Here is a 17,906-nt window from a genome sequence, read left to right on the forward strand (position 1 = left end):
CATCAGGATAAGTCTATTTGACTTTTCCCAATCCCTATAATGAGCTTTCTCCTCATTGCTATTATCATCAGTAATAGTAGCAGGTTTCTCGATTCGAATGGCCAAATCAAGATCCAATACACCTAAGTGAAATTGGACTTTTTCACTTCAGTCAAAAAAATTTAGACCATTAAAGACTGGAACAGACATAGCTTGCGAATGTCCGGCTACAGGAACAGATACTGCAAACACACATGCTTAACATTAATACTTTGAGTCATAAACTAAACACACAATACAGATTAATAAAACATTCTATGTATACTAATGTTCTCCTTTGGGAGATTCATTAATACACAAAACATAATGATGCCAATAGTATTAACTTTATTTGGCAAGATATATGCATTAACTAGAAACACTTGTTATCTTTGGATATACAAGAAAAACTAATAACACATACTCACTACCAACAATCATATCCATTAATTATAAGGACAACTAATCAACCTTTGGATGATCCAAAAATGTCTTATAATAATGAATTTCCATTTACCCATATATAAATAATTTAGCATCTATTCTATAGGTAATTGAAATAAAATTTATCAGTAATCTGGAATTAAATAAAACTTAAAGATTTGATCACTTTGGTGATTACAAATCTATCATACAAATAATTCCATAAATAATATCATTAGTTGAAATAAAATTTCATCTATAATTTAGAATTAAATAAAACATAAAGATTTGATCACTTTGGTGATTACAAATCCATCATACAAATAATTCCAAAATCATATCATTAATTTAAAAATTAATACATAAAACGAAAAATTAATTTTTTTTTATTCCTCACTTTCAATCAATTAATTAAACTTTTATAATTAATTAAAATTTAATTTAATGCAAATTAAATTACATTATAACATAATAAAATTTGAATTAAAAACTTTAATTAAACATTTATCAAAATAAAATAAAATTGATGACGTAAAGTTGAATTCTAAAAGAAAAAACTGGGACCAAAATGCTACCCCACATTATTCACAATCAAAAGTGCAGCACGTAAGGTGCACACGTGATTCATTAATTGCAGGGAATCATTCACATATGGTTTATTTTCCCTCTTACTAAATCAAAAAACCCTAAAACATAATCACCGCCACCTGCGCCATTCAGCTTCTTCCATCATGCTGAACACCAACGTGATGCACCGCCACAACACTACCACCTCGCCGCCAGCCGATCCACCGCGCGAATCACCGCGCCGCAAAACGGCGTTGGTAGTGAACCGCTAAACGCCGACGCCATCGCACCCTGGGCTCGATCCTTACAAATCCACATTCACCGCACGAACCACCACGTTCCTTGATCCCGACCAGGTCGCGGCCACCTGCGTCGTTGGCTGCAGATATGTGTGGTGACGGAGATGTGCACGCCGACAGGGACAAAGGCTTGCGGCGGTGACGCATATGGGTTCACAGGTGTTAACGCAATTAATGGCGTTGGGTGCAAGAAGAAGAGGGTTCTGTTATTAAAAACCTTAATCCATAAACCCTAATTTTAAAATTAGGATTCTTCAATTGAGATTATTTTAAAATTAGGGTTTTTTTATTTTTGGATGGTTTAGGACAATCAATGATCTGTTATAGAGGAACGAAAACCTTAATCTATAAACCTAATTTTAAATTATGATTCTTAAGTTGGGAATATTTTAAAATTAGGGTTCCTTGATTTTGGAAAAACATTAATGGAGAATCACAAAAAATGAGCAAATTGAGACAACCACTAGAGTTATGGTCAAAGAGGGGTCAAGAGGACACATTCTACATGTCATAAACTCTAGTGTAGAATAGCTTTTACATTTTTGTCAAAAGTAGCATAGTTTAATTCTTTTGTATTTTTGTTGAAACATGCAAAGTGGTACTTAGAAGGTTAACCTAAGTTTAATTAGAGTTTCCTACTCCTAATTAAACTTAGGTTCAACCCACATTTAGCCTAAGTGGAGCATAAGGTTCTAGAACCCCTAGCACATGGAAGAATTCTAGAACCTACCTCACATGTGCTGAATTTAGGAGCCACCTTCCCATGTGCCAACATTTGAATTTCCCTCCAATTCTCTTTTCATTTTCAGCCCACTCTTGCTATATATAGAGGAGTTTGGGTCATGTAAATTCAAGATTAATTGAATAGTGAAATGCTGCCAAAATTGTGTCATTCTCACTCTTTGCCTAAACTCTCTTGGGAATAGGCTTTTAATCTTCAAACCTTTGCCTACAAAGGGAGTTGGTCGAACCACTCCTACTCTTCATACTTATCATGCACCTCCAAGGTTATCACAACTCCTAGGAGAGCCTTGTTCCACCATCAACCCATGGAGCTTCCGCATTCATCAACAAAAACCGCAAGAAAGGAGACACAAATCCATCATTTGGTATCATGAGCATAGGTTCTACAAGAGCTAAGTGTCTTCTTGCAATTTTATGTTTGTGTTCTTCTTATTTTTGTGTTGTTCATCACTTGTTCATGTTGTCTTGCTGTTTTTACATTTTTAATTTGATTTAGTTGTTGTTTTAAGCAATTCAATCGGTACAAAATGTTCAAATTGTTCTTGAGCTTCTTATTTTCATATTTTGTGTAGGAATCTATATGAAATTGTGATGCTGTTTTGATTTTAGGTTGTTTGAGTCTTGTTTGAAATTTTATTTGGTTCATATGATGTGTCTTGAGTCATTTAATTTTCTGAATCCTATGATGTTTTGTCTTGTCATGTATTTCCTAATTTGTCATCAAATCCTTGTTGTGCTGAATTTGTTGATAATTTTGGTTTCTTGATTTGAATTGAGTCCAGATTTGTATTTCTGTATTTTTTGATCCTTTGGTTTATTTTTCTTTTAGTTTGAGTTCAAATTTGTATGCTAGTTCCATACAAATTCATATACATCTACTCCATTGTGTTTTTGAAGTTTCTTATTCTGTTTTTAAATTCCAGAATTAGGATTACTCTGTTTTCCAAATTCTGTAATGGCTGTTTTTTGTTATGAAATTTCAAATATGTTGGATAAAATTCTGAAAATCTGGATTAATACAGTTTGATGTGTTAGAAAATCAAGAAAAAAAGAATCAGATGAAAAGACAAAATGATAAATAAAACAAAAAAAGAGTGCATCTTGGCGTCAGAATATACGGTAGTTGGACAGTAATTTTGAAAAATTTATCACAATTAATTGGTGCAAAGTTTTGGTGTGATTCCAGCGCCAAAAGTTTGCTAAGACATTGAATCGTTTGTGGTTAAAATTTCAGAAGCAAATTCAAAATAGCCAGCTCAACATAAATATTTTAAGTCACGCTTTCTGAACTTGAATTTTCCAGTAGTGTTGTTTTGGTTTTTCAAATCAATTCTAGTGCCTTTCTTTAGGTTCCTTTTGTGTGTCATCCTTTATTGAGTGCCTATTTTTATTTGCTTGTCCAATATCATTCTAAACTCTTTCTAAGTTGTGTCACATAATTCAAATCTATTTGTTGTGGTACTGTTTTAAAATTTAATTCGTTTCTTGCTTTCTTTTTTTGACCTCTAAATTGTTGGTGGATAAATTCAATTGGTGCTTGTTAAGTAGAATTGAACTTGTGGTGAGTCTACCTCTACTTAGTAGGTACTGTTTTGGAGAATTTAATTTTCTATTCATAAGAGGTTAAGGCAAGGGGCAGCAACAAACACAAATACAAATACCAAACACATACACTTTGAAGGACACAACAAAGAAGAGCAAGTACAAGCCAAGGAGTGCATAGAATAGAAATCTGAAATTTAATTTGTGATTCAATTTCTTTGTATTTCTTTGAGTTGTAATTACATTCAACCTTTGTATAATTAGTGGATTAATCACGTGTAGACGGTGAATGTGTCTTCAAAGGCTCAAAGTGTCTAGAAGCCTCACCTAGGAAACGTCTCGTTTAAAGCTTTGTAGATTAGCAATCTTTAATTGTGCTTAGCAAGTTTGCTTTACGTTAATTACTTGTGTAGCTTTGCTTAATTGTTTACGTCAATTACTTGTATAGCTTTACTGAATTGTTTTGTTTGTTAATTGTTTTGCGTTGTTTTTCTTTGCATAAAATTTGACATTTCATTCCTCATGTCTAAGTAATTTACTTAGAAAAAGAATTGTGTGAATTTTGAGAGATAGGTTTTGGCAAGGAAAGACTTGGTACTTAAGAAGTCCTAGTGACTCACCTCTTTTTCCTGGAAAGCTACCTTCACTACTTTCCTTTTCTTTCTTGAAGTAAAATACTTTTAAACACAAATCTTTAGTCATGTCAACACAGTCTTCTAAATCTAATGAAAGTGATATAAATTCCATTAAATCTCTTATGAAACAATTAGCCAAGGACTTTCAATTAGACAATTGGAGCATGAGGCCCAAATCAAGGAGTTGAGAATGACAAAGAAAAGGATGAGATTTCTCAAAAATAAAAAACAATACGTTCTCATGCATCTAGTTCTCAAGATCATGATTCTTTTAGGGAGGAAAGCCTTAGGATAAATGAGTATTATCAACCACCCCCTAGGAGAACTAGAAGAGATAGAAGAGAACAAGAGAGCCCAAGAAAGGTTAGGGTAGACCTACCCCATTTCCATGGAAAAGAAAACGTAGAAGTCTATTTAGATTGGGAAATGAAGGTAGAACAATTATTTGCTTGCCATAGAGTGAGTGAAGAAAGAAAAGTACCCCTAGCCACTCTTAGTTTCTAAGGGAACGCTATATATTGGTGGATATTTTTAGAAAGAGATAGACGTCTTCATAGGGAGCCTCCCATAGAGTATTGGAATGACCTTAGGAGAGCCCTAAGGCGCCGCCATATACCCTCCTACTATAATAGGGAGTTGATGGACAAGCTCCAAAAACTCCAACAAAGAACCATGAGTGTAGAGGAGTATAGGCAAAAGATGGAGCTTTATATGATGAGAGCCTCTATTAGGGAGAATGAATCCACCACCATAGCTAGATTCTTAAGTGGGCTAAATCTTGAGATAAGAGATAGGGTTGAACTTCTACCTTATCAACACTTGAATGACTTGGTTCAACTTTGTATCAAAGTTGATGGAAGAAGCCCCAGCACCAATCCATGGAAAGGCCACCTAAATATCAAAATAAGGCAACCACTAGAGTTATGGTCAAAGAGGGGCCAAGAGGACACATTCTTCATGTCATAAACTCTAGTGAAGAATAGTTTTTACATTTTTTTGAGAAAATTAGCATAGTTTAATTCTTTTTGTATTTTTGTTGAAACATGCAAAGTCGTACCTAAGGAGCTAACCTAAGTTTAATTAGAATTTCCTAAATTCTAATTAAACTTAGGGCCGATCCAATTTGACCCTAGATGAGCGTAAGTTCTAGATGAATTAGCACATGGAAGCATTCTAGAATCTTACCTCACATGGGCTGAAAATAGGCGTCACTTTTCACATGTGACAACACTTTGAATTTGGCTCTCATTTCATTTGTATTTGGCTCTTCCAATTCCAGCCCTCCAAGCCTATATAAGGAGGTGCTTGGTTCATGTTTTCACAAGATTATTTTGAGTAATGAAATGCTACCAAAATGTGCCATTCTTACTCCTTGCCTAAAATCTCTTAGGATTTAGGTCTTAATCTTCCAAAACTGCACCTCAAAGAGAGTTGGCCGAACCTCTCTAATTTTCACACTCTTCATGCACCTCTAAGGCTTACACAACTCCTAAGAGAGCCTTATTCCACCTCAATCCATGGATGCTTCCGCTAATTCCACATCAAAAACGCAAAGATGAAGAGCTCAAACTATCATTTGGTATCTAGAGCTATGGTCTTCAAGAGATAAGTGTCTCTTTTCATTTTTCTATTTGAGTTCTTCTTATTTTCATGTTGTTCAGCTCTTGTTCATGTTTTCTGGCTGTTTTTACATTTTAAATTTGATTTAGATGTTGTTCTAAGCATTTCAATCGGTAGAAATTTTTCAAATTGTTCTTGAGCACCTTATTTTCAATTTTTGTGTAGGAATCTATGGTGAATTGAGTTGCTATTTTGATTTTAGGTTACTTGAGTCTTGTTTGAATTTTTGTTCGGTGCAATATGATGTTCTTGAGTCATTTTATTTTCTGAATCTATATGTTTTGTCTAGTCATGTAATTCCAAGAATGTCAACAAATCCTAGTAGTACTTTTCTTGATTCATTTGTTTATTGTTTTGAATTGAGTGTTTAATTTGAATTCTGACTTGATTTGTTTCTTTGGTGCATTTTTTTTCCTTTTAGTTTGAGTTCATATTTGTATGATAGATCCATACAAATTTCTATAACATTCACTCCATTATGTTTTTGAAGTTTCTCTTTCTGTTTTTTTTTTAATTCCAGAATTAGGATTCCTCTATTTTTACAAATTCTGTACTGACTGTTTTGTGTTATGAAAATTAAATGCGTGGAAGAAAAATTCTGAGATTATGGATTTCAGTGGTTTGATGAGTTAGAAAAAGAAGAAAAAAATAATTAGTTGAAAAGGCAAAATAGAAAAAAAAAGATAAATCACACAAAAAAAAGTGTGCATTCTGGTGCTAAAACTGACGGTAATTGGACATTGATTTTGAAAAATTTATCACAATTAATTGGTGCATGTTTTTGGTGTGATTCTAGCGTCAAAAGTTTGCTAAGAGACTCAATCATTTGTGTTTAAATTTTCAGAAGCAAATTCAAAATAGCTAGCTCAGCATAAATATTTTAAGTCACGCTTTCTGAACCTAAATTTTCCAATAGTGATGTTTTGGTTTTTCAAATCAATTCTAATGTGTTTCTTTAGGTTCCTTTTGTGTGTCAACCTTTGTTGAGTGCCTATTTTTTTTATTTTGCTTGTCCAATATCATTCTGAATTCTTTCTAGTTGTGTCATATCATTAAATCCAATTGTTGTGGTGCTGTTTTTAAAAGTTAATTGTTTCTTGCTTTCTTTTCTTGACCTCAATATTGTTGGTGGATAAATTTCAATTGGTGCTTGTTAAGTGGAAATTGACTTGAAGAGAGTCTAGCTCTACTTAGTAGGTACTGTTTTGGAGAATTTAATTGCTTAAATCATAAGAGGTTCAAGGCAAGGAGCAGTATCAAATACAAATACCAAAAACAAACCATACACTTTGAAGGGCACAACAAAGAAGAGCAAGAACAAGCCAAAGGAGTGCATAGTTTAGCAAGCTAAAATTAAATTTGTGCAATTCAATTTCTTTGTATTTCTTTGAGTTGTAATTACATTTCACCTTTGCTTAATTAGTGGATTAATCACGTTTAGACGGTGAGTGTGTCTTCAAAGGATCAAAGTGTCTAAGAAGCCTCACCTAGGAAACGTCTAGTTTAAAGCTTTGTAGATTAGCAATTTTTATTTGTGTTAGCTAGATTGTTTTACGTTAATCCTTGTTTAGCTTTGCTTAAAATTGCTTACGTTTATCTTTTGTTTAAGCTTTGATTAATTGCTTTATTTGTTAAATAGGTTTGCATTGTTTTTCCTTTCATAAAATTTGATTTTTCATTCCTTATTGTGTTCCAAGTAATTTACTTAGAAAAAGAATTGTGTGAAGTTTTTTAGGGATAGTTTTTGGCTAAGGCAAGACTTGGTACTTAAGAAGTCCTTAGTGACCCACCTCTCTTACCTGGAAAGCTACCTTCACTAACTTTCCTCTTCTTTCTTGAAGTAAAATACTTTTAATCACAAATCTTTAGTCATGTCAACTCACTACTCTAAATCTAATGAAAGTGATATGAAGTCCATTAAATCTCTTTTAAAACATTTATCTAAGGACTTTCAATCATTTTCATATAGACAATTGGAGCATGAAGCCAAAATCAATGAGTTGACTAAAGAAAATGATGAAAAATCTCAACAAAAAAAAATATGTTCTCATGCATCTAGATCTCAAGTTCATGATTCTTTTGGGGAAGAAAGTCTTTGGATAAATGAATATCATCAACCTTCCCCTAGGAGAGCTAGAAAAGAGAGACAAGAAAACCTAAAGGAGGTTAAGGTAGAGCTACCTCATTTCTATGGAAAAGAAGATGTAGAAGCATATCTATATTGGGAGATGAAGGTAGAGCAATTGTTTGCTTGCAACCATGTGAGTGAAGAAAAGAAAGTACCCTTAGCTACCTTAAGTTTTCAAGGTGATGTTATGTATTGGTGGAATGCCCTAAAAAGAGAGAGACATCTCCACAAGGATCCTCCCATTACATATTGGAATGACCTTAGAGAAGCCTTGAGATGTCACCATATTCCCTCACTTTACAATAGGAAGTTGATGGACAAGCTCCAAAGACTTCATCAAAGAAATATGAGTGTAGAAGAATATTGGCAAAAGATGATGTCATATATTAAGAGGGCAAGGATTAATGAAGAAAACCATACCACCATATCTAGGTTTTTAAGTGGTCTCAAACTTGAGATAAGAAACAAAGTTGAACTTTTATCTTATAGAGATTTAAATGACTTGATTCAACTTAGCATTAAAGTTGAAAAACAAATTTTGAGAAAACAATCAAGTCGAAAACAAAGTTCATACTATGTATCTTATGACAAGGATGAGTTCCATAGAGGGGAAGAACATATAAAAGAAACATCTCTAGAACTTTCCCAAAACCTATCCAAGCATATCTCACACACTCAAGTTAGAAAAATTCCATGTTTTACATACCTTGGTAATGATCAATTAGCATCTCATTGTTCCAATGAAAGATCTATGATCTTAAGGAACAAAGATAACAATAGTAGCCAAGAAAAAGAAACTAGTGAGAGTAAAGAAAATATGAAAATAGAAAATAACCAACAAGTGAAGGTCGAGTTATCTATAGGCACCTACAAAGATAAAGTTTTATGTGATGCAGTGCCTAAAGAAACTTGTCATGTCTTATTGAGACGACCATTGCAAAGTGTTAAATTTTCCATGCTCAATGGTCGTACCAAAGAGACTACCTTCACACATAAAAAAGAAATTCTTCATGAAGGAGAACTCATGGACCAATTTAGAGTTGATAAAACTCTAGAGTTTTTAAAAGGAAAATTCTTTTGGTCACCCATGAGAAACGATGTTCAAAGACATTACCCTAGATGCATTTCTTGTTTTAAAACTAAAACTAAGGCAATGTCTCATGAACTCTATACTCCTTCACCTTTTGCAAATGTTCCATCGGAATATATAAGCCTAGATTTTATATTAGAGCTTCCTTGGACAACAAAAGGTATTGATTCCATTTTTATGGATAAGCTCTTCTCTAGAGAAGTAATAGGACTTTCTAGTTTATCTCCAAGCATAGTATTGAAAAGAGCTCCAAAATTTGAAAACCATTTTTTGAGGATGCTTTTAGAAAAACTTGGAACTAAGTTGTACTCTTCAAATTCTTATCATCCTCAAAAGAATGGTCAAAATGAAATTGAAAACATAGCTCTTTCTACTATGCCTAGAGTAATCATAAAAGGCAAACACAACTCTAGAGATGAGCATGCATAAAATAAAGTAGTTCACAAAACTACTTATATTTCTACATTTGAGGTTGTATGTGGGCTTAATCCTATTTCTCTTTTTGAGTTGTTACCATTTCCTAAAGGATTTGTGCCTAAGGAAAAAGTAAAAAAAAATTGAAAATTTTAAAATGCATAAGAGGATTAGAGAACACATACAACGACCAAAAGAGAAATATCGTAAAAAGTTGCCAAAAACAAAAGAAAAACAAAAATGGCAACTTCATAAAATTGATTTTTATATAACTACTTCAACTAACTCAATTGCTTTATTTGATAATTCCCCTAGATGGACGTTTGATCCGGGAGGACAAGCATAGTTGAAGAAGCAAGAGGCTGCTATCCGAGATCAAATTTGTAGATATGAGGATAGATCTTCTCAAGAAGGAGGAGATGATGGACACCATCCAGCCACATCCATCCCCCTAGCCATGAAGAAGAAGAAGTAATGGATTTAAGGACAAATCCTTTTCAAGAGGGAGGGGATGATGGAAGAGGCCCCAGCACCAATCCATGGAAAGGCCACCTAAATATCAAAATGAGGCAGCCACTAGAGTTATGGTCAAAGAGGGGCCAAGAGGACACATTCTTCATGTTATAAACTCTAGTGAAGAATAGTTTTTACATTTTTTTGAGAAAATTATCATAGTTTAATTCTTTTTTTATTTTTGTTGAAACATGCAAAGTCGTACCTAAGGAGCTAACCTAAGTTTAATTAGAATTTCCTAAATTCTAAGGACCGGCCCAATTTGACCCTAGATGAGCGTAAGTTCTAGATGAATTAGCACATGGAAGCATTCTAGAATCTTACCTCACATGGGCTGAAAATAGGCGCCACTTTTCACATGTGACAACACTTTGAATTTGGCTCTCATTTCATTTGTATTTGGCTCTTCCAATTCCATCCCTCCAAGCCTATATAAGGAGGTGCATGGTTCATGTTTTCACAAGATTATTTTGAGTAATGAAATGCTACCAAAATGTGCCATTCTTACTCCTTGCCTAAAATCTCTTAGGATTTAGGTCTTAATCTTCCAAAACTGCACCTCAAAGAGAGTTGGCCGAACCTCTCTAATTTTCACACTCTTCATGCACCTCTAAGGCTTACACAACTCCTAAGAGAGCCTTATTCCACCTCAATCCATGGATGCTTCCGCTAATTCCACATCAAAAATGCAAAGATGAAGAGCTCAAGCTATCAAAAGTTGAACAACAAAATTTAAGGAAAACTTCAAGTCAAAGGGTAGGTTCATATCCTAACTCCTTTCCCAAGAGAGATTTCAAAAGGGAGGGTAGTACATCCAAAGAAAAACCAAAAGAGACTACCAAACCCTTAGGCAAAGATACCCTCACTCCAGCCATTCACACTAGGGATGTCAACTGTTTTAAATGCTTTAAAAGAGGACATGTGCAAGCACAATGTCCAAACCAAAGAACCTTATTTTTGAAAGGAATAGATGAATATATTAGTTGTGAAGATGAACCTAATGAGAAAAAGAAGAAGAAAGAAATAGAAAAGCCAAGTGAGGGGTTGTGTGAATCTAGAAAGAATGAGGAATATCTTACAACATCCCTTACAAGCATAGTGAAAAAATAACCCTTAAAAGAGGATTGCATAGATAAATATGTAGTAGATTATTTTGAGCATATGCTAAGATACCACCAACAAGTGAGGGTCAAGTTATTTATAGGCATCAACAAAGATAAACTTTTATGTGAGGTAGTACCTAAAGAAACTTGTCATGTCTTATTGAGACGACCATTGCAAAGTGTTAAAATTTCCATGCTCAATGGTCGTATCAACGAGACTACCTTCACACATAAAAAAGAAATTCTTCATGAAGGAGAACTTATGGGTCAATTTAGAGTTGATAAAACTCTAGAGCTTTTAAAAGGAAAATTCTTTTGGTCACCCATGAGGAAAGATGTTCAAAGACATTACCCTATATGTATTTCTTATTTTAAAACTAACTCTAAGGCAATGTCTCATGAACTCCATGCTCCTTCACCTTTTGCAAGTGCTCCATGGGAAGACATAAGCATAAATTTTATATTAGAACTTCCTAAGACAACAAAAGGTTTTGATTCCATTTTTATGGTTATGGATAAGCTCTTCTTTAGAGAAGTGATAAGACTTCATGGTTTATCTCCAAGCATAGTGTTAGATAGAGATCCAAAATATGAAAACCATTTTTTGAGGATTCTTTTGGAAAAACTTGGAACTAAGTTGAACTTTTTAATTTCTTATCATCCTCAAACGAATGGCCAAAATGAAGTTGAAAATATAACTCTTTCTACCATGTTTAGAGTAATCATGAGAGACAATCACAACTCTAGGGATAATTATGCAAACAATAAAGTAGTTCACAAGGCTACTAATATTTCTTCATTTGAAGTTGTATATGGGTTTGATCCTCTTACTCCTTTAGATTTATTACCCCTTCCTAATCCACATACCTTTGTGCATAAGGAAGGAGTTATAAAAGCTTAATTTCTTAAAAAAAATGCATGAGAGGATTCAAGAACAAATACAACAACAAATAGAGAAATATAATGAGAAGTTGCCAAAAACAATAGAAAAACAAGAGGAATGGTAACTTCATAAAGTTGATTTTTATACAACTGCTTCAACTAACTCATTTGCTTTGTTTGATGATTCCCATAGATGGACGTTTGATCCGGGAGGACGAGCATAGTTGTCAAAGCAAGAGGCTGCTATCCGAAATCGACCCTATGGATCTGAGGATAGATTTTCTCAAGAAGGAGGAGATGATGGACACCATCCAGCCATATACATCCACCTACTAATGACGAGGATGAAGCCTTGGACTTTTCAAGAGGGAGGGGATGATGGAAGAGGCCTCAACACCAATCCATTGAAAGGCCACCAAAATATCAAATTGAGGAAACCACTAGAGTTATGGTCAAAGAGGGGTCAAGATGACACATTCTACATGTCATAAACTCTAGTGTAGAATAGTTTTTACATTTTTGTCAAAAGTAGCATAGTTTAATTCTTTTGTATTTTTGTTGAAACATGCAAAGTGGTACTTAAAAGGTTAACCTAAATTTAATTAGAGTTTCCAACTCCTAATTAAACTTAGGTCCAGCCCACATTTAGCCTAAGTGGAGCGTAAGGTTCTAGAACCCCTAGCACATGGAAGAATTTTAGAACCTACCTCACATGTGCTGAATTTAGGAGCCACCTTCCCATGTGCCAACATTTGAATTTCCCTCCAATTCTCTTTTCATTTTCAGCCCACTCTTGCTATATATAGAGGAGTTTGGGTCATGTAAATTCAAGATTAATTGAATAGTGAAATGCTTCCAAAATTGTGTCATTCTCACTCTTTGCCTAAACTCTCTTAGGAATAGGCTTTTAATCTTCAAACCTTCACCTACAAAGGGAGTTGGCCGAACCACTCCTTCTCTTCATACTTCTCATGCACCTCCAAGGCTATCACAACTCCTAGGAGAGCCTTGTTCCACCATCAATCCATGGAGCTTCCGCATTCATCAACAAAAACCGCAAGAAAAGAGACACAAATCCATCATGTAAGTTAATTATAAATAAACATGATTATGAACGCATACAATAATGTTCACATACAGATCTTATCATATCATGATTCTCACACAATCATACAAGAAGGAATAAGCACTTACCTTGATCCATGAGTGATCCTACTTGACCAATTACTTTATCACCTTTGTCCCAATCTATCTTTTAGCAATTTCGTTCTTGTCTCACACTTGCGTGATGGTTAATAGTAAGACAACTATTATTTGCAGAGACAGAACCCTATAGCCTTTAGTTCCCAATCTCCATCAGACGTAGGTTTTCATTAGGTATATCATCATATATATATATATATATATATATATATATATATATATATATTTCTCACGTTAACCAATGGGCCCTTTAATTCTATTATTATTATTAAATCATATTCGGGCCCAAAGCCCAACTCTAAGTCATGTGAGTCACTTTATAGAAGTTAATTTACATAATTTCTTACAGTATCGTGGTATTTTTATTATAAATATTAAATTTATTATGTTATTTGAAATCGAAACTCACATAATAAGTGCTTTTTTTTCAGTACTTTTTGTTTATATTAGATTAACTTTAAGTGACATAGTAAGTACTTTATCTTTTCAATTTTTTCAAACTTCGCACTCTCTTCTCTGACTCCAAACTCTTTTCTCTCTTCGAACCCTAATCTTGTTCACATTTTGTGTTTGTCAATTTAGTATTTGTGGTTTTTCATCGTTGGTGATTTGTTCTCTTCGTTCTTCGTGGTTATGATTACTTGTTTGTGGTTGTGGTTGTGATTGTGGTTTGTGCTTCGTGTGGTGCCTTCTTCTCGTCAGTTTATGATTTGTGGATTATGCTCATGCTCGTGGTTTGTGATTCGTGCAATTTGTACTCACATTTTGTGCTCACCATCGATGCTCTCATCTAATTATAAACCCTTTGTTCTAATTGCTTTTAGGTTCCCAAGAAAGACTTCAATCTAGCTACCTTGGCAGTATAGCTCATCGAGCACATGATGCAGTTGAAGCCACTGAAGTTGCTTATCTTAAGGAACTTTACCATCTAAATTATCATAAGGTTGTGATTAAAGTATTTGAAAGTCAACCATCTTTGCATAATGATCCCTCAGCTTTTTTGAGTATGTAAAAGCATTGGTCAAAGTTGATAGGTTTGATGAAAGTGAATTGCTAAAGACATTAAAGAAATGTGCTTATTTGGGTTGAACTGCTCATTTTTGTGTGCTTATACCCTATATTTTTCAAATACTTGTTATATATTTTGTGTACTGACCAGTGCCCAGTTCTCGTTAGTATTTTTGTATGCTCGGTTCTTTTGCACCACGATAGGCCTGTTCGGTTCCTTTGCGTTGTGAGGCACCTGTTCGGTGCTTGGGCCTAAGTAAACCTGGGCCAATGATCTTGGTCAGGTTGGGCCTAGATCGCATGATGAGTACACAAAGTAATTTCATTGATGCACCCGTTAAAAGATATATTTGTGTGGTAGATATAATCTTGTTATGATTGTTAGTATGTGGCAATATTTTCTCTGTTACGAATATGTTGTATATCTATTATACGTGGCTAGTTGCTATTAACCCTAGTAATATAGGGAGATGCTTGGGTAACAGAAGGTGGGCCTGCGGATAGCACCTGAAGATCATTGGTGTCCGTGGCAGGTGGTTTTCTATTACGAATAAAATTTTAATATAATTATTTTCAATTAAGATTCGCTGAGCTCTAAGGAGAGTGGTTGCATGTTGCATGAGCAGTGATAAAAAGGAGAATAGGTCTCCAGGAAAAGGGACGTTGTTTTTTTGCACACTTTACTAAACTGTTATTTTTTGGTGAGCCCTAGCTAACTTGATCGTCGAAGTGTAATCAACAGGTAGGGCGCCCTCTATCCCAACGGAGCCCTCCTTCTAGTGCAACAAGGAGACGTGATTCTAGTTCTAGAGGAGACAGATCTAGGAGGCAACGTTCAACCTAAAGTCAACCTACGACACAGTCAACTGGCAAGAACATTTTGTTTGGTCTATATTTCTAATCTATAATTATTGATTGGCCTATAATTGTATTCATTATCCAATTATACAAAGTCTTTTTCAAATAAGCAACCATATTTGTTTTTTGTTCTACTGCTTTCTTTTCAGGGTTTTATGTTTCATAGGAATGTGGAAATGGTCAAATGGTGTATAATAGAATTCAATGACCAAACAATTGTTTTCCTTACTTAATTCTTTTACTAATAAAATATATTAATATTTATTAGAAAGTTAGGTTTCCCATATGTGAAAAGGAAACATACACAAAATTAGAGTTAGATTGATTTGTTGGATCAATCTTTTTCTAAGAAAGTGTTCTCATGAAGTTTTTTTTACTAAGACATGTGTGACTAAGCTAAAAAAAATCCAACTTAAATGTTTAATAGTTTTTCCCGTTAAAGAAACATATTTTGAAAAAAGCTAGTCTTTGATGGGCTCATTTGTCTGATAGGTAAAGTCAGATGCAAGTTTAATACTTTATGTATGAAACCCAACTATTGAAGCAAATGAAAAACTCAATTCAAAATCCTTTAGGCAAAAACCATTTTTCTTTGCATAATCTCACAGTTCTTTCCTTCATAGGTCAGTGCAGATCATAATAACAAATAATTTAAAGAAGATAGGAAAGAGAAATATGCTTAAATATTTATATTGGTTCATCTATTTCAACAGAGTACATTTGATTCTTAATTAACATATTGAGTTTCACTAGACAGACTACTGTTGTGAAGTACATTTTGAGTTTCACTAGTCACTCCTAACTATTCCATTGAGTATTCTTGGCACAAGTCACTACTTACTTAATTGTTTATTCTTTGGGCTCATAGTCACTCCTTGCTTAACTAAGTATTCTTTAGGTCTGTAGCCACTTTTGGCTTACCCCTTGAGTATTCTTGACACAAGTTTAACTAAGTATTTTTGGGGGTTATAGTCACTCCTAGCTAACCCCATAAGTATTCTTTCCACAGGTCACTCCTAACTTAACTAAGTATTCTTTTTCCTTTAGCCACTCATGACTAACATAAGAAGGTTGAAGGTTTGGATGATCGTCTGATCATTGAGTTTGACTACTAGGAAGTGTTTGCATCTTTCAACGAATACGAGGCTTAAATTTTCTCTTATAGTTTGGATCATCTTGCATTCTAGGGACGAGTTACGTCTTTTTACGAATACAAGTTTAGGCTTTCTATCCTAGGTGGTTGAATGAACATTCTCAATGTTCTTCTAATGACTTGTACTTTATGTTGAACATATCTTTTTGGTCAGATGGAAGGTAGTGAACATTTCTTGCTTCAAAGGGTTAAGCGCGCACGCACTCACTCACTCGATTTCATACGTGTATGATCTTATCATGAGAGTGTTTTATCAAACATAAGAAATGACTACACATTGTTGTATCGTCTGACAGAAGAAACACTTGCGACTTACATGATCTATTGTTGAAACCATTTGTCTTACACACGATGCATGATTCATGTTTTATACTTTGTGATTTTCAACACTTAATCAAAATTATAGGATGTTGAATTTTTCCTAAACATAATGTGAATTAACTTCTTTTTTTGTGCTCAACTTTCAATACAAAAGTTAGTTGCAGTGATTTGTTGTGTGCATATGCTATTACAAATAAGAGTGATGGGCATAGTTTTACTCAAACTTTTAAGCTTTAATCATATAATTCTTGGACTCTAGTCATGAATAAATCTACTATTTTAATTAGGATTTATCTGGACCTAAATTGTTAATTTTGGTAATCTTGTGCTTTTACTCGCAATAGCAGTCTAAAATTTCATAGGATAGATGGTTTAATATTTAACCGGGTAAACGATCTGGGGTAGAGGTTACATGGAATAAACGGTCCAATGATACACCTACCAAGACTCAACTGAAGAAAACACCTTAAAAACATCAAGTGTAATGAAGACGAAGGTGTAGAAAGAGTCTAATGTAAATTACAAAGATGACATGATCTGGTAAACGATTTGAAGGGAGCGTCTACCAATGTCCATCAAAACTCAAGATTGCTTCTTCGAATCAAAATGAGAAATGAAATCTAAGTAGGAGAGTTAAAGAATCTACAAAATCACATATACAAAATTGAAAGCAAATTTGCAAACACATGAAGAAACAAAGTTCACAAAACTGGAAACAAAATCCGAAAATTCTAGAAAGTTGGAAACTGAGCAACTGTGAATAATATCATATTTTCGAGATCCTTGGAGTAAAGAAACCTATAAAAAGATGCAAGCTTCAAGTAGAACATAACAAGTTTTCACAGCGAGAAGCATTCGAAAAATAGAGCATAATAGTTTTCTTATTTTCTTTGTTGTAATTCTTTCGTTTCACCTTTGAATGGAAGAGTAGATTCTTTTGAGTTGATTCTCTTGTGATTTCGCAATGAATTTTGAGGTTTCTGTACAATAAATTTTTGTTCTTCAATTTACTATAGCAACTTATGCTTTGCTATTTGTGTTTTTGAATTCTAATTTCTATTAAAGGATTTTTTTTATCGCTTTTTAATAATCCAGTTTTTTCTTTAATTATAATTATTGATTAGTTCGCTAAGTTGTAGTCAATTTCTTGTTCGCTTAGTTCAAAAGGTAGAAGATAAATGTGTCACGAGTAAACGTTTGGAGATGAATGAGACACTAAATATATCATTGGACACTTGTTTTTATTGATAAAAATTATGTTGAATTTGATCAACGCTTGTTTAATTAAAATTGATTATGTTAGACAATTGAAATGATATTAATCTAAGAAAATGAATGATAAATTCATTGTTAAAAGAACCTAAGAGTCAACATGTTTCCTTTAT

Source organism: Phaseolus vulgaris, chromosome 5, assembly GCF_051622355.1.
Source record: "Phaseolus vulgaris cultivar YP4 chromosome 5, ASM5162235v1, whole genome shotgun sequence".
Lineage (NCBI taxonomy): Eukaryota > Viridiplantae > Streptophyta > Magnoliopsida > Fabales > Fabaceae > Phaseolus > Phaseolus vulgaris.